We start from the raw sequence: 26,036 nt of genomic DNA, 5'->3' as shown, positions 1-26,036 counted from the left end.
AAATCTCTGGAGCATCCATCTCCCAGGTGAACTGGTTGTGAACCTTGGAGGAGAAAAGGGCAGTCCCTTTTGGCAGAAGTATGACCTCTGGCCTTTGCAGCTCTCTGACCTAGAAGAGGCAGAAAAACAACAACAAAACAAGTTTTAAGGTAAAGCACCCCAATGTGGCTGAAGGATCTTCCACGGATAGGTGTTATCAGAGAATGCATTGGAATAATTTCCCATTTGTAGCTGGCCTTCTGGCCTCCAATCCATTCTATACCTCAGTGGCCTGGTTAAATATCCCAAAGAACAGTTCCAGTGAGGGCCCTCTACCCCTCAAGAGAGAAATCCAAAGTCCTCAGCTTGGTATCTGAGGCCTTCTGTGATTTATCTCTATTTCTGTTGCCAACACCTCACATTAGCAAACCCTGACCCTCCTCACAGCTCCTCATTCACGCCTCACCTTTTCCAGGACAGCGGGCTGTGGCAGCTGTGCCCAGTTCTAAATGCTCTTCACCAGGCAAAAATCTCCCCCCTTCCTTCCTTTGTAGAACTCTGCTCTCTCCTCATACACAGACCTCTCTATCCTCCAATGGAAACCATCTTCCTGGCCCCATGGATTAATTCCAGATTGGGTATGTGACCAAAGCTGAACCCCTTACAATCTTCTCTGGGTCCCTCCCGCTGTGGGTAGCAGGGAGGGCTGTCCTGCTCTCCCCTGATCTGGCATAACTCTTATCCGGACTCTTCTAGGCCGCCTAGCACTTTCTAACTCGTACTCCAGGTATTCTCATATTCTCTGTGAGACTGCCTCAGCCCCGCTTCCTCCAAGGGCTCCATTTCTTCTCAAGTGCTCAATTTTAACAGGCATTTCCTGACTACCTCTTCTGTGCAGACATTGTGCTATGCTCTGGGGATCTGGAGCTGGATAAGACAACGTCCCTTACTGAATGGATGGATGAATGAAAACAGCCCTTGGGCCTCACCCGGTTTATTAAAGGGGATTTGGGCAGCAGAAAATAGTAAATCTAAAGACCAAAGTCATTAGCCTGGTGTTCAAGACCCTCTTGATCCAGTTCTAATGTTGTGTCCCCACTACACGCATTCTGAGCTCCCGCCAGACTGGCCTGGTGGTCGTCCTAGAATAGTCTGAGATGTCCCCACATGCGAGTGTTGGCCCAGGCCGTGGTCTTCTCTCACAGTGTCTTTCTGTTTTTCTCTTCCATTCATAACTTCCCTTTCGCCATGTCATGGGGACCTCCTCTCTCTCACTTTTAGCTCCTCTCCCTTCTACTCCGCCTCTGTCACCATGTCTCCTTTCCCTTTTCCCTGCTCTCAGCTGTCGCTGAGCTCTCTTCTGACACTTCCCTGCATCCCACTCTTACCTCTGAATTCTCTCCCTTTTGTCTCCTAAACCCCTTCCTGCTCTGTGCACAGCCCCCTCCTCCTCTGAGGGAGCAAAAGATGGGATAAGACAAATCTAAAGCCAACCGCTTCTAGATCTCATCCCAAGAAGCCCTCAAAGTCAGGTGGAAAGGAGAGGGGGAGAAACAGAGGGCAGAAGGGAACCTGGAGGCAGAGAAGAGGCTGCCTAGCGACCGACTGCCGGTGAATCAACAGGGCGCGCTGTGTCTGTTACCCACCTCCAGCCCACCTCCAGCCCTTACCTTTCCTCCCTGCGATCACAGAATTATGAAAAGTCAGAACTACACAAACTCTTGACATCCATCTACTCTGCCTCCCTAATTTTGCAGCTAAGAAGGTGAGGCACAGCTAGGGAAACAGAGGCCCGGAAAAGGGAAGCATGAGCTAATGTCACCCAGCAAGTCAGTGGCTCAGCAAAAACTGAAGTCCTAGCCCTCCCACCCTCTAGAACAGTGGGTGCCCTTTTACCCAGATCATACTACCTTGCTCCCTGCCGTCCCTCCCCCTGGTCCCAGCCCCATCAGGTTTGGGATTACCTCTAAGGATTCCTCATCTCCCCGCCCCTTCCCCTGCTCCTACCTGGAGTGAGGATCCAGTGAAATAGGAGCAGAAGGGACACACCACATCAGAAGGTCCAGCCCTAAGCGCTAGGAACATATTCAGTGGTGACGGGATGGGGCAAGTGTCAAGCTGGCCTATAGGAGGGGAACCAGTCTCCTCTGCGGGGAGAGCGCCATTAGAAGCAGCCTCTAGTGAGTTCCGAGTTGCTGCCTTAGGATCCTTTCTCACCCTCCCAGCTTAGCTGGCCACCTACAGGCTCTACCTCCCTCTGCCAGCCGCCAGCCATGGACTTCAAACAGAGGCCACCCAGGTGCAGGATGGTCCACGGCTGCCAGAAGAGGTGGCTTGGGGCGGGGGAGTGTTCCAGAGGCTCCACTTTCAGTCCTGCTCCTCTGCTCCACAAAGGGCCACTGTCTGAGCACAGAGGGACCCTGGAAGGAGGCCTCCCAAGGTGCTCAGAAACAGGGCTAGGTTTCATCATGCTGGGCCTTCAGGCCAAGTAAACACCGAGATGGAAACTGGCCTAGCGACTCATTCCTGCACACGGGACCCTGGCTTCAGGAGGGCTCCGTGGCCTCCTGACCCAGGGCTTCCCTGAGAAAATGAGGACCAAGATTATTTGCCCAATTTTCTCCAGACACAGAGAGTCAGGATGGGGAACTGGCTCTCTCCAATCCTCTTCCTCAGGAGTCATGACATCTCCTGAGCAGAGGAAATGTCCCTACATTGAGCCCCAATCTTCTGGATAACCTTGGGCTGGTTCTCACCTCTCTCTGGGGCGTGGTTTCCTCATCTTGAAGATAAAAGTGTTATGCCAGAGAATCCGGAAGCTGCTTTACATCTCAAAATGCAAGAATTCTCTGATGGGGACAGGGGCTACAGAGAATGAAAGGAGGAGAGAAGAGGCTGTGGCCACATGCCAGATATCCCTGGGCTGCCTCTCCACAGTGAATCATCCACACATAGCTGTGGAATGGCCCTCATCACTACCTCCGCCGCCAGGCACTCCGCTGAGTACTCCCCACTCTTTAAAACTTCAGTTTTTTTGTGAATAGGAAATGCATGTACATATTGCAAATTTTAAGTCATAAAAATATACATGTATGGTAAAAATAAGTTTCCCTCCTTCCCCTATTTTCAGCCATCCATTTCTTTTCCCACTGCTACCAGTTTCCTGCATATCCTTCTAGAGATAACCTATACATAGATAAAGATGCTATGAAGTCTCTTTTTCTTTACACAGATGGGCGCATACTGGACACGCTTCTACATCTTGGCTTTTTTTTTTTTTTTTTAACTTGGAAATTCTGGAGATCTGTTCACATGAGTATATAGAGAGCTGCCTCTTTCTTTGTATGGCAGACCACGACTTACTCAAGTAGTCCCCCCGGGGATAGATAACTAGGGCATTTCTTTTCTATTCTAAACAGAATAGAAACATTTCTTTTCTATTCTAAACAATGCATTGATAAATATCCTGAACATACATCGTTCAGCTTATCCTGGAATAGATCTACAGGACATATTCTTAGAATGGAAATTAGATGCTAAGCTCTTCGTATGACTTAATGTTCACAATAGTAATTTCAAGCAATTATAGTTATACTGGTCTTGCAAATGGGAGAATCGAGGCACAGAAAGAATCACACAGATCCTACATACTAGAGTTGAGATTCCAAAATGGTCAGTCTGACCCCAGGGCCACCAGGCTTAATCATTCCACCGGCGCCTCTCAAACTTCAGCACGCACCCACGTCCCCTGGAGGGCTTGTTAAAACATAGGTCACCGCACCCTGCCACGGGAGTTTCTGATCCAGTTCAGTTAGGCGAGGCCCAAGAGTTTGCATTGGTAACAAGTTCCCGGGTGATCACTCTTTGAGAAGCACCACAGTATAATAGCTCTCACACCTTCAGCGGAGCAGGGTGTCCAAAAAGAAAGCAGTTGGAATTCAGCACCTGGCCTTGACAAGATCGGAGTCGAGGAGCATAAATCTGAGCTCCATGAGGGGAGGGTGAGTACCCAGCACAGTGCCTGGTACTCAGTAGTCCTCGGTAAATGCTTGTTGAATGAATGAATACCTACATGAGGTACAAGTGCTCCAATTAGCACTTGTCACTGCCTCTTTTCCCATCCCCCCACCCTCCGGGGAGCCCACCTGGCCTGGGGGAAGGCCCACTGCCCACATTGGCCGAGAGCCAACTTCTTGCATTGAAGTCCTCCCCTCCCCTCAAGGTGATGGTATTTGGAGGTGGAGCCTTTGGGATGTAATTAGGGCTAGAGGGGATTAGGAAGGTAGGGCCTTCCCATGATGGGATTAGTGTCCCTGTAAGAAGAGGAAGAGGCCTGGGGCACCTGGGTGGCTCAGTCGTTAAGCATCTCCCTTCCGCTCAGGTCATGATCTCGGGTCCTGGGATTGAGCCCTGCATCAGGCTCTCTGTTCTGCAAGAATCCTGCGTCTCCCTTTCCCACTCCCCCTGCTTGTATTCCCTCTCTCTCTGTCAAATAAATAAATAAAATCTTAAAAAAAAAAAAAAAAAAGAAGAAGAGGAAGAGGCCAGAGCTCTTCAATGTCTGCTGTGTGAGGGCAGTGTGGCTGTCTGCAGGCTGGGAAAAGGGACTCACCGGGAGCCAGGTCAGCATGCACCTTGATCTTGAACTTTCTGACCTCCAAAACTTTGAGAAATAAATGTCTGTTTTTAACCCCCCAGTCTACGGTGTTTACTATGGTACCCTAAGATGAGTAAACAGAGCACTTGGGAATGCCGCTGTTTGTTTCCTCCCATTCCCCACTTTGCTTCAACTGAAATCAATGAGGCAGCCAGGCCTTTGTTATTAATGGAAAGGCAGCATCCCAGAATGCTAGAGCTCAATCAAGATAAACTAACCCAATGCTCTCATTCATTATGATTAATAACAATAACTATAAATCATAGCACACCCATGCAATTGACATGCTTACTTTTCAAAAAATTATTATTATTCCCTCTAATTGAATTGCCTGTGTTTCTTTCGCCCTTATGCTGGTACACAGCCTCCCTTTCCATTCCACGTGGTTGATGTGGCCAGTCCACATACACACACACAAACTAGGAGAAAGACTTAAAGACAGGAGGAGGTCTGAGGTCGGTGGGGTGCTCCTTCCGCAGACTGAGGCACTGACAACATGGACAAAGTGTTCAGGGTCATGCATTGTCGCCCGGAGGCACCCAAATACCAGCCCAACTCCTCAAGGTGCTGATTCTGTTACAAAATTCCACCGCTGAGCTCAGGGGCCTTGAGGACCCCTGTGGTTTCTTCCAGTGGCTCCCCACCTGGCCTTGAGTCCTGCTTCTGCTACCTGGCTCCCCCATAGGCCTCTGTCCTGGGCTCCTTCCCCTGTCGGTGCCCTTGCTTTGAACCCCACACCCCCAAAGCCCAGACTTGTATCTGAACACGTCTTGGCCCCAGACCCCTGGAAAAACAACACGGGAGAAGCCATTGGTTGCTCAAATGGAGCCAAAGGGCCAGCAGTCAGGGCGAGAATTTCAGGTGCCAAGGCAGTCAGAGCCGGCTGGTCAGGTGCACCACAGGCCCGCAGCGTGATTCAGCCTCATCTGTTGAGTGCGGGCAGGTGGAGTCGGACACTGCCGCTCTCGGTTTGGCTGAGTCACACAGGGGCCAGGGAGGGACAGTCAGGCGGACTCAGTCATGCAGAACCCCAGTCCCTGGGCTGCAGCTAGACTCAGATGGTCTGCCAGAATCAGCCAGCCATGCAAAGCCAGCGGCGCAGTCTGGCAGATGCGGTCAGCCCACACATCAGGCGAGCTGATGCAACCTTCCAGATGCCCAGTCAGGCCGGCTCCAGCAGACACAAGGCTGGGCCGAGGCCCGCTGGGTCAGGGCGGTCAGTAAGTCTGCCGAGGCCAGCCAGACACTAGCTAGTCAGGGGGTAGGACTCCCGGGGCGGCAGCGCTCAGGCCCAGGTGCAGTCACACAATTGGCCGACCGGTCTCGGGAGGCTTAGCCCACTGGGCAGAGATGTGGTCAAACCACAGCACAGAGGGACCAGTCTCGAGCCTGGTCAGTCAGACCCAGGGGGCCTCAGTCAGTCGGATACAGCTTGTAGAGCAGAGATGCGGTCTGGGCAGCAAGACACAGGCAGATCGGCTCAGTCAGACACGCCCCGGCAGGCCCGGATGCCATCAGCCAGGTATGGGCAGTCAGTCAGCCAGCTGTGGTCAAGCAGACAGATCACACGCTGTTGGGCCCTCAGGCACCCATGAAACCTGGGTTCCGTCACACACAGCCAGACACAGAGATTATCAGGCAGCGATGGCGTCTGTAGTCAGTCAGACACAGTCGGCCAGTCAGATACAGCTCCTCAGGCACTGATGGAACCAGCCAGAACGCCACGATTGCCCAGGGATCACGAGACTGAGACCCCCGCGCCTCGCTCAGGGGGCGGGGCCTCGTTCTGGGCCGAGCAGCCCCGCCCTTCCTCTGCCTCGCCGTAACAACGCGCCGTTGCCACGGCAACCGCCGCCTGGCTGGATCCCTCTGCCTGGGTCCCCCGCGCCCCAGTGCGGGCGAAGTGGAGCTCCCAGCCGGGGCGTGGGGCGGCGAGTGCGAGAGTCCCCGCTGCGAGCTCGACCCTTTTGTCAACCCCTCATACCGACTGGGGATGACTGGTTGACTGGGGAAGACTCAGGTCAGGCTCCACAGTGAAAGAGCCCCAGAACCTCCCGACCCCTGGCTCCTCGCCTCCTCAATGACCTGCAGACTCCTCGGGAGGAATCACGTTTTTCTAGCAGAGGAGCGAGGCAGGAAGAGGGAACCGGCCCGCGCAGTGATGTGCTTATGGTTCCCCGGGCTCAACAGGGACTAGAGCGACACACTCACCTATCCCAAGCACTGATAACAGCTTCACGTACACTTTTTCTTTGATGTCCTATAATGATTTCCTTTTTCACAGGAGGAAGCTGAAGCACAGAAGGGTTCATGACCAGGGTCAGAGGGCTGTGGTGGAACCAGCTGGGGAAATGAGGATTGGAACCCAAGCAGTCTAGATCCGGGGCCCTCAACCCAGCTTCTGGCCTTCTCTTTGTGACTTCTGAGGACAGAGCCTGAGTTCCCTTCAGCAGGCCTCCCTGGTCTGCTTCAGGACGCCCACCCTTATCTATCCTGGGCCCTGCAGCATGAAGTTCCTGCTTGAGTCTCTGCTTCAAGGACTCACAATGAGAAGCTATCAAAAGCAGGAACCTGGCCAAACCAGGGGACAAACATGGGTTTGTCTCATCCAGTCCAGAGAAGGGGAGGCCTGTGAGATCTGAGAAGCCTGCGCCAAGGGAATCCTATGAGCATGGCTTCAGAGCTTCAAGTCCAAAGATTTTTGATCAAATTCCAGCAACGTGAGCCACGAGTTAGAAGCACATCATGGGTCATAAATTCAAATGCCTACAAGGGCTAGAAAGGTAATGAAAGTCATGAAAACAAGTCAAGTGATCAAGCCGGCCCCATCTAAAGGGGGCACTGCCATTCGGCTCTGGCCCATTGTATTCTCAGACACCTGCTATATCTTCTGGTTGGGTGCCACTGGCTAACTCAGTGAACATCAAGTTTCAATTTCTCCATCTGCATAACAGGAAGGAAAGTCTGGCTTTATTTCACACAGTGAAATTTTGTGGAGATCAAACACGTTTTTGTATGTAAAAAATATTTTGTGAGCTGTAACATTAGAAAGTGGAAGAAGAACAGGAGGTTGACTGAACATGGATCATACATCTGCTCCACGGTCTACGAGTTCTGACAGCATTCCTCCGAGGCAGGGCTTAGCATCCCTCTTGTACAGAAGACGAGAATGCAGGGCCCCTGGGTGGCCCAGTGGGTTAAGTGTCTGTCTTCAGCTCAGGTCATGATCTCTGGGTCCTGGGATCCAGCTCCCTGCTCTGTGGAGAGTCTGCTTCCCCCGTCTCCCTCTGCCTCTCCTCCTGCTCATACTCATTCTCTCTCTCTCTCAAATAAATAATAATCTAAAAAAGGGGGGCACCTGGGTGACTCAGTTGTTAAGCATCTGCCTTCGGCTCAGGTCGTGATTCCAGGGTGCTGGGATTGAGCCCCACATCCAGCTCCCTACTCAGCAGGAAGCCTGCTTCTCCCTCTCCCACTCCCCCTGCTTGTGTTCCCTTTCTCGCTGTGTCTCTCCGTCAAATAAATAAAATCTTTTTTTTAAATGTTTAAAAAAAAAAAAAAAGATGAGAATGCCCTTCAAGGAGTGTGCTGACTTACCCAAGGCCATAAGCTTGTGCACAATGGAGCCAGATTTAGAATTTAGGTCTGCCTGACTTCTCAGACCAGTTCTTGCACTAGTCGTTTTGCAAAGTGTGGCAAAACGACTCCCTAGTCGTTTGGTTCTCCCTAGTCATGCAAAGATGATTTCAGGTGGGCCTCAGATTAACACTTTTTAAATAGTTATATAGTTTCTGTTATTTTCCACTTCAGAGTAGGCTTTCTGATACAACAGAGCTCCTAAATGTCACACAGCCAGGCTGTAGGAGGCTGAATAATGCCCCCCTCCCCCCAAGATATGGAAACCTAATCCCTGGAACCTAGAGAAGTTACCTTATTTGGAAAAGGATCTTTGCAGGTGTGATTAAGGATATTGAGAGGAGGAGGTCAGCCAGGATTATTCTAGCGGGCACTAAATGCCATCACAAATCACCTTATAAGAGAGAGGCAGAGGGAGATTAGGACAGCACGAGAACAGGACAAGCCAGTGCTACTGTGGAGGCAGAGACTGGAGAGATGGCAGCCACCAGAAGGTGGAAGAGCCTCTAGAGGGGGAGCACAGCCCTCCGACACCTTGGTGTTAGCCCAGGAAGGCTAATGTTGAGTTTCTGGCTTCTAGAACCATTATAGAAGCTACCAGTTCAGTGATTATTTGTCAGAGAAGCCACAGGAAACAAATACACAGTTCTATATGGCTTAAAATTCATGCTCCAGGGGCACCTGGGTGGCTCAACCAGTTAAGCATCCGACTCTTGATTTAGGCTCAGGTCATGATCTCAGGGTCCTGAGATCGAGCCCCACACCAGGCTCTCTGCTGGGCATGGAACCTGCTTAAGATTCTCTGTCTTCTCCCTCTGCCCCACTGCTCCTCTCTTTCTCCCTCTCAAAAAAAAAAAAAAGCTCCAATCTAGAACACATAACCCCATCTCTTGATAAATAAACTTATTTTAAAATAACTATACAGAAAATAAATGTAAATCTTTGATTTACAGAGTTCAGAGATTTCCTGGAGCACAGAGTTCCCATATGCCCCTCCCTCAATCTCCCATATTGCTGATATCTTCCATTACTATGGCACATTTGTCACAACTAAGAAACCAACATTGTACCTTCCTATTAACTAAACTCCACACTTCACTTGGTTTTCACTAGCTTTCCCACTAATATCCATTTTTTTTGTTCCAAGGTCCCATCCAAGACATTCCATTACACTTGGTCAAGGTGTCTTCTTAGTCTTCTCTGGCTTAGGACGGCTTCTCTGACTTCCCCTCTCTTTCATGACCTTGTAGTTTTGAGGCATACTGATCAGATAGTTTATAGAGCGCCCCTCAGTCTGGGCTCCTCTGGTTCAACTGGGGTTATGGCTTTTGGTGAAGGATGCCACAGAGGTAAGGTACTTCTCATGACATCATGTCAGGGGTCCCTGCTCTCAACATGACTTGGTCACCTTCAGTACCTGGCCGAACTAGTGTTTGCCAAGTCTCTCCCCTGTGAAGTTACTTGGTTTTCCTCTCTTTCTGCTGTTTGGAGGAAAGTCACTAAGTGCAGCCCATACTCAAGGAGGGGAATTAAGCTCGGTAGCCTGGAAGGGATAAATCATTTGGAGTTCTTCCATAAGGAAGATGTGTCTAATCTCCTCCATTCATTTATTTATTCAGTCATTTCCTCACATCGGTATGGACCCATGGATATTTCGTTTATAGTCGGGGCTATAATCCGGTACTGTTATTTCTTTTGTTGCTCAAACTGTTCCAGCTTTGGCCATCAGGGGCTCTTCCAGACTGTCTCTTAAGCCTCTTTGAAACTAATTGTTTTGCGTCTTGGTTGTACCAAGATGATTTCGAGTGGAACCCAGATGAATTTTCTTTTAAGAGTTGTATATTTATATTATCAAGCTTTGGAAAACATATAAGCAGCATCTCGAGTTGGTGATTTCACAAATACCTCTGAGGACAAGGCTAACGTAGTGATGATCACTTGACTTGGGCTAAGTGAGTCCATGCGCAGAGAGGTATTAAGTAAAAACTGCTCTTGATGGTTACATGGGTACGGAGGAAGTTGTTAGGCTGATTAGGGAATGACTCAAGCTTGAGAAACTCTGTACTAGGGCAGAAGCAAGCCCCAAATGCAGGCCGATGATAATGACTCCGAGGATTATGAGCAGCCTCTCTGGGACACACCCACACACAATCCATTTCCCGGGCCCTGCTGCCGACGGGATGTCTCAGCGCAGATGTGTGCTGCTGTTGACGATGGCGGAGCTGTGCGTCCCCAGGCCGGGAGGGACGGATCCTGCACTGTGTTTGTTTCCCAAGCGAGCTGCGTGGGTGGCTTTGCAGCTCAGCACCGTTCCCGCTAATGAGCTTGGAGCCCTTGGCCTAACAAACACGTTCTGTGTCACAGGCCTGACATGTGATGTTTCCCAAGGAGAGTGCCCGGAAGCCTTGTTATTTTTACTTTTTTTTTTGCCTTGTCTTGTCCTTGATTTGAGACAGGCAGGAAGCCACAGTGGAGTCAGTAGTCAGCCTGGGGTCTGGCTCAGAGTCTCATCTGGGGTCTCTGGGCCAGTCCTCCAGTCCCACTGAGGACACTCAGAATGGAATTAGAGCATTTAGCTTGCCCCACTCCGAACAATCCTGAGTCCTGACCCAGGCCCTAAATCTGCCACCTGGCTGAGCAGGGAAAACCCAGAGACTTTGGTCTGATCTGAAATAGGAAGCCCTTCAAAAAAGGAGTCTTTTCACTTCCCAGGTTCCAATCTAACCCTGGGTGGCTGTGGGCTGGTGTGTGGCAGGCCTTTAGACCCTCTAGAGGGCCTTCCCAGGGAGCTCTAGAGTCAGATGAACCAGCTTCAAATCCTAGTTCTCCCTAGAACAGACAAGCTGCATGGCCTCTCATTGATAACAGGACAGTAATAATAGTACCTGCTTCACAGAACTGCTGTGCAAATTAAATGAGACGGCCTATGCAAAATGCATTAGCACAGTGCATGGCCCATAGCCAGTGCTCAATTAACTCATTTGTTTGTTTAACAATCATGAATGTCTACTATATGCCAGGCACTGTACTGGGTGCCAAAGACATCGGGGAAAGCAAGAAAAAAAGAAACTAGAAAATCAATAAATAAGATGAAGTATATAAAGCGAAGGTTTTCATACAGTACAGAAATACAGAAATATTATTATAATTTTAAGATTTTATTTATTTGTCAGAGAGAGAGAGAGAGAGCACAAGCAGGGGGAGCAGGAGAGGCAGAAGGAGAATCAGGCTTCCTGCCAAGCAGGGAGCCTGACAAGGGTCTCAATCCCAAGACCCTGGGATCATGACCTGAGCCAAAGGCAGATGCTTAACTGACTGTGCCACCCAGGCACCCCAAAAATATTATTATTAATAAAATGTTAATATATTGTGATCAGTGAATAAAGGAAATAAGTAGGGTATTGCAATATTAACTGGAGGAAAGCCCTTGAGACAGGGAGATCAGGAAAGGCCCTCTAAAGAAATAATATTGGAACAAAGATCTATGGGATGAGAAGATATTTAGCCTCTCAAAGAGCCAGGTGAAGACCCTTTCAGGTATCAGGAACAGCTTGTGTAAAGACCCTGAGCTTGAGAAGAGCTTGGAGAGTACAAGGAATAGCAAGGAGGCCAGTGTGGCTGCAGGGTAATGATAGGGCAGCAGATGATGGTAAGAAATTTGGATTTTATTCAAAGTGTGATGAAAAGCCACTGAAACAAGAGAGAACAAGAGAGTAACAAGATCTGATTTCTTTTTTTTTTTTTTTTTAAGATTTTATTTATTTATTTGACAGAGAGAGAGATCACAAGTAGGCAGACAGGCAGGCAGAGAGAGAGAGAGAGAAAAGGAAGCAGGCTCCCTGCTGAGCAGAGAGCCCGATGCAGGATTTGATCCCAGGACCCTGAGATCATGACCTGAGCGGAAGGCAGAGGCTTAACCCACTGAGCCACCCAGGCGCCCCAACATCTGATTTCTGATTAAGAGTTAACTCTGGCTTCTGTAGAGAGAAGAGATGAAAAGGGAGGAGTAGGAGAAACAGCCAGAACAATATGAAGAGGCTATTAAGTCATCCAGACCAGAGATGCTGCTGTTTTGAACTAGGTTACAGATCAGCAGTGTCCTGTGACTCCCTGGCATGGGCAATATTCTACATCTATACTTACATGGTAGCCACTAGCACCTATTGCTCTCAAGCACTTGGAATGTGGCAGGTGCAGCTAAGGAACTGAACTATTAATTTCATGTTATTTTAATTAAAGTTTACATAGCCTCATGTAGCTGCTGGCTACTGTATTGGAAAGCACAGGGAATGAGCTGTATGTTAAATATATTTAGGAGGAAGATGGGGCTTGCAGTCGTTCGGGGATGGGGAATGAGAGAAAAAGTAGAATTAAGGAAGATGCCTATGTCATCCTTTGGGAACTGGGTAGAAGAGCAGGCTCTGGGGAGATATCAAGTTTTGTTTTGCACAAGAGGAGTTTAAGCTACTGCCAGAACATTCAAGTAGAGTTAGCAAGTAGAAAGCACGACATATACATGTTGGCCACCATCATCATCTTTAGGTCCCAAGGATACTAGCCTGTGGGCTGCTTAGAATGTAGGAAGATAGAGCAATCCTGAAAAAGAAAAGTGGGAGGCATCATGATTCTGGACTTTGAGCTATATTACAAAGCTGTAGTCAAGAGAGTATGGTACTGGCATAAAAACAGATACATAGATCAATGGAACAGATTAAAAAACTCAGAAATGGACCTATAACTAAATGATCAACTAATCTTCAACAAAGCAGGAAAGAATATGCAATGGAAAAAAGACAGTCTCTTCAATATATGGTCTTGGAAAAACTGGACAGCAACATGCAGAAGAATCAAACTAGGCCACTTTTTGAAAGATTTATTTGAGAGAGCGAGCATGGGGAGGAGCAGAGGGAGAGGGAGAAGCAGATTCCCCCACTGAGCAGGAGCCCAGTGTGGGGCTTGATCCTGGGACTCCAGGATCTTGACCTGAGCCGAAGGCAGATGCTTAACCAACTGAGCTACCCAGGCACCACAACTGGACCACTTTCTTTTCTTCCAGAAAAATAAACTCAAAAGGTATGAAAGACCTAAACATGAGACAAGAAACCATAAAATCCTCAAGAACACAGGCAGCGACCTCTTTGACTGGCTGTAGCAACTTCTTACTAGACACGTTCTTACTAGACACAGAGGCAAGGGGAAGAAAAGCAAAAATGAACTATTGAGACTTCATCAAGATAAAAAGCTTCGGCACAGCAAAGGAAACAATCAATAAAACTAAAAAACAGCCTATGAAATGGGAGAAGACATTTGTAAATGACATATCTGATAAAGGGTTAGTATCCAGCTTATCAAACTTAACACCCCAAAAAACAAATAATTCAGTTTAAGAAATGGGCAGAAGGGGGCGCCTCGGTGGTTCAGTTGGTTGAGTGCCTGACTCTTGGTTTTGGCCCAGATCATGATCTCAGGGTCATGAAATTGAAGCGTGTCAGGCTCCATGCTCAGGGCAGAGTCTGCTTAAGATTATATCTCTCCCTCTCTGTCGGCCTTTCCCCTGCTCATGCTCACTCTCTCTCTCCAATAAATAAACAAATCTTAAAAAAAAAAAAAGAAAGAAAAGAAAAGAAAAAGAAAAAGAAAGAAACGGGCAGAATAGAAGAATAGACATTTTTCCAAAGAAGACATCCAGATGGCTATCAGACACATGAAATGATGCTCAACACCATTCATCATCAGGGAAATACAAATCAAAATCATGATGAGATACCATCTCACACCTGTCAGAATAGCTAAAATTAACAACACTGGAAGCAACAGGTGTTGGCAAGGATGCAGAGAAAGAGGAACCCTCTTACAGTGTCGGTGGGAATGCAAACTGGGAGTTTGTTGGTGTGGATGCAGCCATTCTGGACAACAGTATGGAGATTCCTTGAAAAATTAAAAATAGAAACACCTTATGACCCAGCAATTGCACTACTAGATATTTACCCAAAGGATACAAAAATACGGATTTGAAGGGGTACATGTGCCCTGATGTTTATAGCATCTTATCAACAATAACGAAACTATGGAAAGAGCCCAAATGTCCATCGAATGATGAATGGGTAAAGAAGATGTGGTATGGGGCGCCTGGGTGGCCCAGTGGGTTAAAGCCTCTGCCTTCGGCTCAGGTCATGATCCCAGCATCCTGGGATCGAGCCCCGCATCGGGCTCTCTGCTCAGTGGGGAGCAGGCTTCCCCCTCTCTCTCTGCCTGCCTCTCTGCCTACTTGTGATCTCCGTCAAATAAATAAATAAAATCTTAAAAAAAAAAAAAAAAGATGTGGTATATGTATACACTGGGATATTACACAGTCATCAAAAAGAATGAAATCTTGCCATTGGCAATGACGTGGATGGGGCTAGAGTGTATTATGCTAAGTGAAATAAATCAGTCAGAGAAAGACAAATACCATATGGTTTCACTCATATGTGGAATTTAGGAAACATAAGATGAACACGTGGGAAGGGGGGAAAAAGAGAAGAGAGAGGAAGAGGCAAACCAGAAGAGACTCTCAAGGATGGAGAACAAATTGAGGGTTGATGGAGGGAGGTGGATAGGGGATGGACAACATGGGTGGTGAGTATTAAGGAGGGCACTTGTAATGATGAGCCCTGGTGTTATATCTAAGTAATGAATCACTAAATTCTACTCCTGGGACCAATATTATATTATATGGTAACTAACTAGAATGCAAATAAACATTTGGAAGGAAAAATAAAAAACGAAGTAGGGAACTCAGAAAGAGGACGAGGAATTCCATACTGAGACACTTTCCTTTACTTTGGCTTGGTCAGGATGCCAGCCACCCACCTGGCCAGCCAGCCCTAGTATTTGAAACCCTCCTGTGATCTGTGGTTCCTCCTTCTCCTCCTCCCTCTTCTCTCCAGGCATAGAGCCCAGTGGCTTTTTTCTTTGCAAAAGTAGAAGCCCAATTTTGGAAGTGCAAACTTATAAAAGTCTACTTTGGGATCACTTTTTTGCTCCAAGTGCATTCCTTTAAATTATCTCATGGAGTTTTGGCTAAAATTCAAAGAGACAAGAAGTTCATAGTCTACTTTATTGTAGACAGGAAACGTGAACACCTGTTAAGATAAGCATTAACCAAATCGTAGTGACCCAGACTGGCTACATTTCTGTTCATAGTTGGATCTTCATATTTCCTAGAAAATCACTAACCTTTTTTTTTTTTTTTTAAAGATTTTATTTATTTATTTGTAAGAGAGAGTGAGAGCGAGCACAGGCAGACAGAGTGGAAGGCAGAGTCAGAGGGAGAAGCAGGCTCCCTGCGGAGCAAGGAGCCCGATGTGGGACTCGATCCCAGGACGCTGGGATCATGACCTGAGCCGAAGGCAGCTGCCCAACCAACTGAGCCACCCAGGCGTCCCTAACCTTTTTTTTTTTTAAAGGTTTATTTATTTGACAGACAGAGATCACAAGCAGCAGAGAAGCAGGCAGAGAGAGAGAGAGAGAAGGAGGAGGAAACAGGCTCCCTGCTAAGCAGAGAGCCCAATGCGGGGCTCGTCGATCCCAGGACCCTGGGATCATGACCTAGCCGAAGGCAGAGGCTTTAACCCACTGAACCACCCATGCGCCCCAAAAATCACTAACCTTTTTTGAAAAAAATATTTAAAGTGACAATTTCAGTACTGCAGTTACCAATGTAAAACACATTTGATGCTTAGTAATTAAAATTTTCCCAATTAAAAAAAAAAAAGTAGAAGCCCAGACTTCACCAATTTTCTGCTCCCTCAGCCACTCCTGTGGCTCAGGCCTTGTGGACCAGAGCCCCAGAGCCCCTGGCCTTCTCACCTCTCTTTTCTGCCTTCCAGCAGAGGGGTCTGATCGTCAGATTTTCCTCCTAGGAATCTTGTCTGGGTCTGCATCAAGAGTCTTAAACCTGGACCAATGCTTTGATCTTTATTTCCATTTATAAAATGGCACCCAAATGATATCAGAAGCCTCCACAAAATCTAAAAATTAATAAGAATGTTCAAACAGCATTCATTATGAAAGCTAGAAGTATAGTTCTCAGCCATAGCTTATCTGATTTATCAATAATGTTTGATACTGTTATCCACTCTTCCTTGAAACACTTTTTTCTTTTACTTCCAGGATGTTACACTCCTTTAGTACCTACCACTCTGGTCATTCCTCAGTCTCCTTTGCTGGTTCCTTCTCATCATCCTGACCTCCGCAGGTTACAATGCCCCAGGGCTCAGGGCTCAGACATCTATACACAGGTAACTCCCAAATGCCTATGTCCAACTCAGACTCTCCCCTAAATGCCAGACTCAGAAACCCACCTGCATACTTGACATCTCCACTTGAATGTCAAACAGGCATCTCAAATTCACGATGTCTAAAAGTGAATTCCTTGGGTACCTGGGTGGCTCAGTGGGTTAAGCCTCTGCCTTGGGCTCAGATCATGATCTCAGGGTCCTGGGATTGAGCCTCACATTGGGCTCTCTGCTTGGCAGGGAGCCTGCTTCCCCCTCTCTCTCCTCCTGCCTCTCTGCCTACTTGTGATCTCTCTCTCTGTGTCAAATAATTAATAATAATTATAATAATAAAAGTGAATTCCTGATATTCTCCCCAAAACTTGCTCCTCCTATGATCTCTCCCATCACAGTTAACGGCAATTCCCCCCTTCATTTGCTCAGTCCAAAAGTTTTGGAGTCTTCCTCGATTCCTCTCTTGAACATTTCACATCTGGTCTATCAGCAAACCCTGCATGTTCAATTTCACATTTATTTTGAATTCAATTTTTTTTTTTTTTTTTTTTTTTTTGGCCACCTTTGCTGCCATCATCCTGGGGCGAGCCCTATCCTATTTCAAGCGGGTTGACTGCAATAGCCTTCTAGCAGGTCTCCTTGCTTCTACCTCTGGCTCCACGTCAGCTCTTCCTCCATGCTACAGTTCAAAGCTCTCCAACGGCTCCCATCTCATTTACAAAGGAAGCACCAAATCACTTTTTCCCTCCTTCACATTGCATTTCTTGGCATAGCCTCTACATTCCTGCCTGCTCACACAGCTCCAGCCTCTTTGCTGTTCCTGGGACAGGTCAGGCCTTATGCTTCAGCTTTAGGGCCTGTGCACTGGCTGTGCTCTCCCACCCCCACTGCCGGGAAGGATCTTCCGCCCAATATCCCTGTGTATGGCTCATTCCTTCACCTCCTTCTGATTCCTGCTCAAAAGTCACCTGACCACCATCTCAAACATTCCACACTCATACTTCGTATTCCCCCTCTCGACTTTTTATTTTCCAGAGCACTTTCGCTCTCTGCTTTTTTAGGCATTTTAAGGATTATCTGTTTTCCCTACTAGAAGGTGAATTCCAAAAGGGCAGAAATTTTCGTGTGGAGTTTTTTCTTCACTGCAGCATTCCCAGTGTTTACGTGGCACATGGTAGGTGCTCAATAAATAAATGGTGAATGAATGAAAAATGTAGAGCCTCCTTACCGCAAAAACGAGGAAATGAGGGCACTGAGAAACGACGCACACACGCCTGTTCAGAGAACACTGAGGCGAGTAACTTATTACCATTGCAAAAGGTAAACCCGGAGGGCGGCCTGATCCCACCCCTGGAAGAAGTGACGCCCTCCCTGCCCTTCCCCACTGCCGGAACGTTTCAGTCCCGGAACCTCCGCTCGCCGGTCCCAGCGCTAGGAGACTTCCGGTGCCGCCCTTCTCTCGCCAGCAAAGAGAACTGCCAAGTCAGTTCCGGCAGAGAGCGAGGTGAGAAACGCAGCGCGGCCGTCGATCCCAGGGCCCTCCAGGCCCTCCGGCCTGAGGCTGGCGGGTGACCTGGGGGGCCCGGGGACAGGTCGCGGGCTCCGACCTGCAGAGACCCAGCGCCCTCGCCGCCGCTGCCCATCGGCCAGGCCCAGAATGAAGCAGCTGCGAGCTTCTCCGCACCCCCCACCCCCACCTTGGCGCCGATGGCGGCGGCCTCTCGGAGCCCAGACCTCGCCTGCTGCCCACTCCCCGGGCGCAACTCTGCGGGGCCTCCGCCAAGCCCCTGCCCGAGCCAGCGGGCTCGCGGCGCCTTTGGACGTCGGGTGTGGCGGAGCGAGAAGAATGGCGGCCACGCGAATGCCGCGGAGGGCCGTTGGGGCCGCCGAGGGCCTGAGAAGGCGGGTCTGCGTGGACGCAAGCTCGGCAGCCTTTGGGCCTTGGAGCCCCACAGGCCCGGCCCTGGGATGACCGCTCCGCCCCCACTGGACGAAACCTCACTTTCTATGGAGAACGGTGGACAGAGGCCCTAACGGGCCGGGAAGGTGAGCGAAGCCCCGGTCGACGACGGGTGGAACGGTTAAAGGGCCACAGGCGGTTGGTCTTCGTTCCTCCTGACGTTGATGTTGGAAGATCGAAATGGGAGAACTACGTACCGCATTTGGCCAATAGGAAGACCACCCTTCGGGAAGATTTACTGGCCCTTTTTAGAAGGCCTGTGTATATAATATGAAAAAGCTGCTCTCAACTTTCCCCCCAACCTTTCAAAAGAAAACTTTTTTGTCACATCTAGGCCTTCTAGATGTAAAGAGGTTGCCGACATATGATAAAGTAGAATTAGAAAAATCACACGTCTTGTAAATGCCTATTTGTTTTTTGTTTTTTTTTAAATCATAGAAATGTCTTTTGAAAATGACTTTGAAATGGAATTGCTAGACCACCTCTAGAAGGGACATCAGGAGCGACTCGCGTCCACGTTTGTTCAGTGGGTAAGAGGACATGAAGTAGACGACCTTGAGGAGGAAGAAAAGAAGGTTCGGTGCCAGACTGGTCATGTTTAGAAGACATTTTCATATTACAACCATTGTTTTGTGTGTGCATTTTATCCCTCAGCTACTGTATATATAGTTGACAATGCTAAGTACATTTTTGAAATATCTAGTCTTTCTAGATGTTCTTAAGTGCCTGATAACGTGTTAAAAATAGACGTAGTAAAAAGACATTCTTGTAAATACCTTTCTGTTAACATTCATATGGAATGCTGTCTAATTTAGGGGGAATGGCCGAACCACCTCTTTGAATAGTACACATTGTGTTTGTGCACTGGTTCAGAGGGGGTGGGAGAAGGAAGTGCAGAGAGCTCTGCCAGTGTGTTTATAGTGAGGGAAGGTGAACCATTGTACTTTATGTTCCTGCATTTTGGTTTACTTAGCTGTGTATATAGTGTACATACTGGACAAATGAGTCCTAATTTTCAACATCTAGTCTTTCTAGATGTTAAAGAGGTTGCCAGTGTATGACAAAAATAGAGTTAGTAAACTAATACATGGTGTACATTTTGTGTTAAAATTCCTAGAAAGCTCGTCTTCTGAAAATGTGAGCATTATAGCCCACTGGGTTGGTGGAGAAAGGAGAGATGAGAATGGATAGTCTTAGGCTAGAATGTTCACATTTTGAAGACACTTTCAGATTATAACTGTTACATGTGTGCAGTTTATTCAAGACTGCTGTGTATATAGTGGACAAATTATGTCCTTATTTAAAACATCTAGTTTGTCTAGATGTTTAGAAGTGCCCAACGTATGTTAAATGTAGAGGTAGTAGAATACCGCTTTGTAAATATCTTTTTGCCTAAAATTCATAGGAAATAAACCGTCTTGGTGATGGAATTGTTCAACCACCTCTGAGCAGTATTCTATCATGTATCTTTGTTCTGTTGCTTGAAGGTGGTGGAAGGGAAAGAATTGCAAAAGGTAATATGTTAGCGTGTTTGTGCTTGGACATTTTCAGACAAAACCATTTTTTGTATGTTTTGTGCATTTTGTTTTGCTGTGTATATAGTGTATATAATGGACAAATGAGTCCTAGTTTTGCAACATCTAGTCTATAGATGTTGAAGAGGTTGCCAATGTATGACAAATTAGTAAAATTAGCACATTCTATACACATTGTGTTGAAATTCAAAGGAAAGCTTTTCTTCTGTAAATGACTTTTGGATATGAATTTGTTCAACCACCTTTAAACATTACACTTGCCTGTACTTGTCTACTGGATTGGTGGTGGAGAGAAGGAAGTGAGGGAGGGGATAGTTTAGTCCAAAATGATGGTCATATTTAGAATATACCTCAGATTGTACCCATTGTTAGGTGTGTGCGGTTTTATTTAACAGTGCTGTTGTGTACTCAGTGGACAAGTACTTATATGAAATATCTAGTCTTTCTAGATATTTAGAAATGTTTGATGTATGTAAAAGTAGAGTAATGCTTCTTATAAATAGCTTTTAAAAACTGATGGGAAATATTATCTTTGGAAATGGAATTGCTAAACCACTTCTCTGAACAGTATACTTGTTCCTTGGTTTGAGGGAAGTGGGAGGGAAGAAATTGCAAAAGATGCTTTGCTAGTGTGTAGTAGGAAATTTCAGCTTATTCATTGCCCTATATGTTATGTGCATTTAACTTGACTGTATATATTGTATATATACTGGACAAATAGGTCCTAATTTTATAATATCTAGTCTCTAGATATTAAAGAGGTTGCCAATGTATGACAAAAGTAGAGTTAGTAAACTAACACATTTTGTACACTTTGTGTTAAAATTCATGGAAAGACTGTCTTCTGAAAAGGACTTGAAGAGATAACATTGTAGTCACATCTAAGTGACATGTTCCTATTTGCACTCACCCACTGGGTGGGCGGTAGAGAGGAGTTGTGAGAAATGAAGGGTTCTAGACTGGAATGTTGCCATGCAGAAGACACTTTCAGATATAACCCATTGTTACATGTGTGTAGTTTATTCAACACTACTGTGTATATAGTGGACAAACTCAAGTCCTTATTTGAAACATCTAGCCTTTCTAGATGTTTAGAAGTGCACAAAGTATGTTAAAAGTAGAGGTAGTAAAATAACACATTTTGTAGATAATCCTTTTGTTAAAATTCATATGAAATACTGTCTTTTGAAAATGGAATGATCAAAATGATGAAACCACCTCTCGGAGCAGTACACATCATATGATATTTGTACTGGTTCAGGGAGGAGGGAGAAGAAAGAGCAAAGGGCTTTATACCAGGATGTTTGTAGTTAGGGAAGACTAACCATTGTCCTGTATGTCTGCATTTTGTTTTATTTAGCTGTGTATATAGTGTATATAAAGGACAAATGAGTCCTAATTTACAACATCTAGTCTTTCTAGATGTTTAAGAGGTTGCCAGTGTATGACAAAAGTAGTTAGTAAACAAATACATTGTGTACACTTTGTGTTTAAAGTCAGGAAAGACTATTCTGAAAACTAGAGGAAGTGAAATTGTTAAAATCCCCTCTAAGCATTACAGATGCTTCTACTTTCCACTATGTTGATAGAAATGAGAAGAGGAAGGATTCTAAGCCAGAATATTCTTTCAGTGCTACTATGTATGTAGTGGGCAAATTTTTAAATAAATCCTTACTTGAAACATCTAGTCGTCTGGATGTTTGAAAGTGAACAACATGTTAGTAGAGTAGCAACACCCTTTATTGTTAATTTACAGGAATGTTTGTATTTTGGGAATGGAGTTGTTAAACTTGATGTCTTGGGGAGTATGCTGACTGTTCACTGGGTTCACTAGGGGATGGGGATGGGGGCAGGGAAGGAAGTGAGGAGCAAAGGGTTCTGTGCCCATGAGTCTTTAAAGTTTTGTATGTGCATTTTAGTTAATGTTGCTGTGTGTCAAAGGATAAACAAGTCCTAATACCCAAAATATATTAAAAGTAGAGGTAGTAAAATACTCCCTTTATGAATGCCCTTTTGTTAGTTTTTAGGAAGGACTGTTCTGGGAGTGTCTGTCAGTCACCTCTTAGAGCTAGATGTAGTCCTATGCTTGGTCATTAAAATGGTGGAGCAGAGGAGGGGTGAAGGGAAGGGCTTTTTGCTAGTTATCTCCACATATAGAAGACCATTTTAGGTTAAAACCATAGGTCTGGATGTGCATTTTGATGAAGTACCTGTGTTTGTTGTGGACAAGTGTCATTATTTTGTAACATCTAAGCTTTTTGGATGTCCTGAGGTGACAATGTATGATAAAATGTACAGCTAGTGAATCAACCAATTTATAAGTTTTTGTTATCATTGATAGGAAAGAAGCATCTTGGACATGGAATTGTTACGCTGTCTCAGAAATGTGAGGACTTACTAGGTTGGCCGCAGAGGGGCAGGAGGAAGGATAGAGGGAGAGCTGTATGCGGATGCGTTCATACTTACATTGTAATAACTGTTAATGTGTGTGCGTCTCTTTGGCTGTACTATAGGAATACATTAAGTGATTCAATGGAAACATACCCCGTTGCTAATATTTGAATAGTATAGATTGGATAATGAATTCTTTTAGAAGCATTATACATTGTGTACTCTTACTTATGTCTGTTTTTATTGAACATTAAGGGAATGCAGTATTTTAATGGTAACCCTGCCAGTATCTTTATCTAGAGGCCTGTTGCCATTTTTGTCCTCTCTGAAATCTTTGTCGCTGAGAAAGGCAGGATTACACTTTTTTCTTTCAGATGGAGTTGGTGTAGTGTATTCTTGGTTATCGAAATACTCATAGTATGGGGACTTGGAAATGGTAAATATTCATGGTGTGTAAAAAAGCATGATACATAACTACGATCTTAATTACATTAAGATGCTTACTTTTGTAGATACACACATGGGACCTAGAAGTCAAACTGTAAACTGCTTGTGATTATGGATGACTTTGTTCTTTGCTTCTTGTGTTTTTCAGTTTCCTTTTATGCACATGTTAACTTTTAAAAAATAAATTTTTTAAAACCTACATGGAGGCTGCATTGCTTGCAAAGTCCACACATTCCCTGGAAGTACAGTGTTTGCACCCTTCAGGCCTAGGCTTTGAGGTCTTCGACATCTTCCTCTGTTGCTTAGACATTAGCACACCTTGGAGCCCTGTTCTCTTTCTAGGTAACCTCATACTTTTGTAATTCCAACTTTGCTGAAGCTGTTCCTTCTGCTGACAGTGCCCTTTCCACATTTTTCACTTAGCAAAATCATTCTTTGTTGCCCAACTCCACTTTTAACTTCTATACAGTCTTGGTACGAGAAGCTGACACCCTAGAATCAAGATGCCAGAACCAAATGTCAGAAGTTTCCCTTGCAGCCCCCTTCTTGTGCCCCTCATGTGGAACCCACTTGCACCATTATTGTTACCTGGAAGTCTGCTGAATGGAACTCAACGCGATGCTGGACACGGGGTGAGGGCTTAGCAAATGACTTGAATACAAAGGGAATAGAAGTTCAGTTTTTCAGACTGGCATGGTATCACCGCTAATAGGCACTGGTTGAGTTGTGGGAGCTGCCCGGAGCATAGCTGACCAAGCCAGACGGTCAGATGAAGCACCTTCCAACCCCAAATCAAGCACAGAAAACATCCTCTAATGGAATATCTGAAGGCTTCTCACTCCCAACTTTGAGGTGAGGCTCAAGAGACCAGCCTCCAAATGTGGGAAGGAGCATTTCTAGTGTTTCCCTGGGTGCTGTCGGTCTAACCCAAGTAGGCTTGGAACCAGGGAGGGCGGGTAGAGGAGACCTTTCCATTGCCTTCCCAACTCAGGATGAGGCCTGGACTTCTGTCTTCGGTTGATGTCCCTATGACATCAGCATTAGCTGACTGAGGGGGCCTTCAGGAAGACAGTGTGCACTTGGATTACTCATCCAGGTCTACAAGCCCCAAATCCACCAGAGCAGGAGCTAAAAGCTGAAGCTCTCCTCTGCAATTTAACATGGGTTCACCCAAAAAGGCCTCCAGAGGGGCAAGGCTTATAAAAAGCTGAGAGAAGAGGTTAGCTCTCAAGCAGTCATGGACCTCTAGGGCAAAGCTATCCCTCAGTGGACAGAAGAGGAAAGTGAAGTCCAGAGGGAACAGGCCCCACTGGGAGCACACCTCATTGCTGGCAATATGTATTACCAGGGAAAGAGAACTGCATCGGAGTCAAAGACCTCCGTCCTTGTCTAAGCTGGCCAGCAGCACCTCTTCGGGCCTCAGTCTCCTCATCTGTAAAGGAGGGGTTTGTTCTGGCTGGCTGATGAGGTATGCCACTCCACATCAGGACCTTTCAAAGCTGCAGACTTCATCAGCACTAGAGTCAGGGCCATTCTCTACGAAAAGGAACCAGGGTCCTTGGAGAAATGGCTAATTCCAAGATGACATCAGGGGAAGCAGAAGATCATCTGGGAATATCCTGTTGTGGCAGAAAAAGGGCTCAGAGAATAAGAGCATGTCAAAAGGATTGCTTCAAAATATAGAATGATAGTAACCGATTCTGACACACTGAATAAAATAGGAAACGATGAGTCCAATATTAATATGAATGAATGAATGAATGAATGAATGAATGAAAAGTATGATAAGGAAGGGGATATTTACATAGTTCCATATCTCCTCATAAAATCCCTATCAAAACAGACTAGGACATCATCAACAGAGAAAAGCCAATCCATGGAATGGAGAACATATTTACAAATCACATATCTGAAAAGGGGTTAATATCTACAATATACCAATATATCTGACAACAACAACAAAAATGAACAAAGGACTTGAATAGATATTTTTCCAAAAGTGATAGACAAGAGGCCAAAAACACATGAAAAATGTTCAACCTCATTAATCACAAGGGAGATGCAAATCAAAACTACAGTGAGATGCCACCTCACACCCATGAGATAGCTAGGAACCAAAACCAGAATAACAAATGTTGACAAGGATGTGCAGAAATCGGAGCCCTCGTGCACTGCTGCTGGGACTGTGAAATGGTGCTAGCCCAGGATGCCAGTTTCTCAGAAAATCCAAACTAGAACTACCACATGATTGCAGCAAGCCCACTTCTGGGTATATGTCCAAGAAAATTGAAAGCAAGTTCTCAAAGAGCTGTCTGCATACCCATGTTCACAGCAGCACTATTCACAAAAGCCAAAAGCTGAAGGCAACCCAATTTCCATCAACAGACAATGAATATGCAAAATGTGGTGTATATGTGCATGCAATGACTAGTATTCAGCCTTAAAAGGGAAGGAAATCTTACCACAACATTAATGAACCTTGAGGACATGGTGCTAAGGGAAATAAGGCAGTCACAAAAAGACAAATACTGTCAGATTCCACTTACAGGAGATTATCTAGTCAAATTCAGAGACAGAAAATAGAATGATGGTTACCAGGAGCTGGTGGGAAGGGGAACGGGGAGTCCTTTAGTGGGTATTGAGTTTCAAATTTGCAAGATGAAATTGTTCTGAAGATCTCTTTCTAAATATACTTAACACTACTGAACTACTCACTTAAAAATGGTTAAGATGGTAAATCTAATTTTTTTAACCACAACATATATACATACCTACACAACTTTTAAAATAAAATGGGAATAAGTATCATCAAAAGTGGCTTTACAGTGGAGACACCATTTCAATCCAATAATCAAAGTTGTCCCCAGCAATGGAACAAACAAGTCCTGTGACACCTGATAGCATCCAATGAGACCACAGCCACCCTTCCGTGATTCCTGCCAAAGATGCATCCCTTAAATCTAATCATGAGAAAACATTAAACTGACCCATATTGAGAGACATACTATAAAAGAACTGGTCTATATAATCTTCAAAAATGTCTCTATAATCCATTTTCTTCTCAATTCTGATTTCTTCTTGTGGGTGGGGAGGCTTTAGAAGTTGAAGAATGGGTGGGGAGCAAAACAAAAGACATGGAGGGTCAGGGGCCCTGCACA

The 26,036-nt window shown here is 46.0% G+C and overlaps 1 long non-coding RNA gene across 1 annotated transcript; it reads left to right on the top strand.

The window, feature by feature from the left end:
- The first annotated feature begins 17,975 nt into the window (after window positions 1-17,975).
- LOC132021882 (uncharacterized) lies at window positions 17,976-23,077 on the top strand. The gene is made up of 2 exons (XR_009405456.1): window positions 17,976-18,591; window positions 18,944-23,077. It is a non-coding gene; the product is annotated as an uncharacterized LOC132021882 (long non-coding RNA).
- The last annotated feature ends 2,959 nt before the right edge of the window (window positions 23,078-26,036 follow it).

The sequence above is a fragment of the Mustela nigripes genome, chromosome 7 (assembly GCF_022355385.1).
Source record: "Mustela nigripes isolate SB6536 chromosome 7, MUSNIG.SB6536, whole genome shotgun sequence".
NCBI classification, from domain to species: Eukaryota; Metazoa; Chordata; class Mammalia; order Carnivora; family Mustelidae; genus Mustela; species Mustela nigripes.
This window is presented reverse-complemented; position numbering and strand designations above follow the sequence as displayed.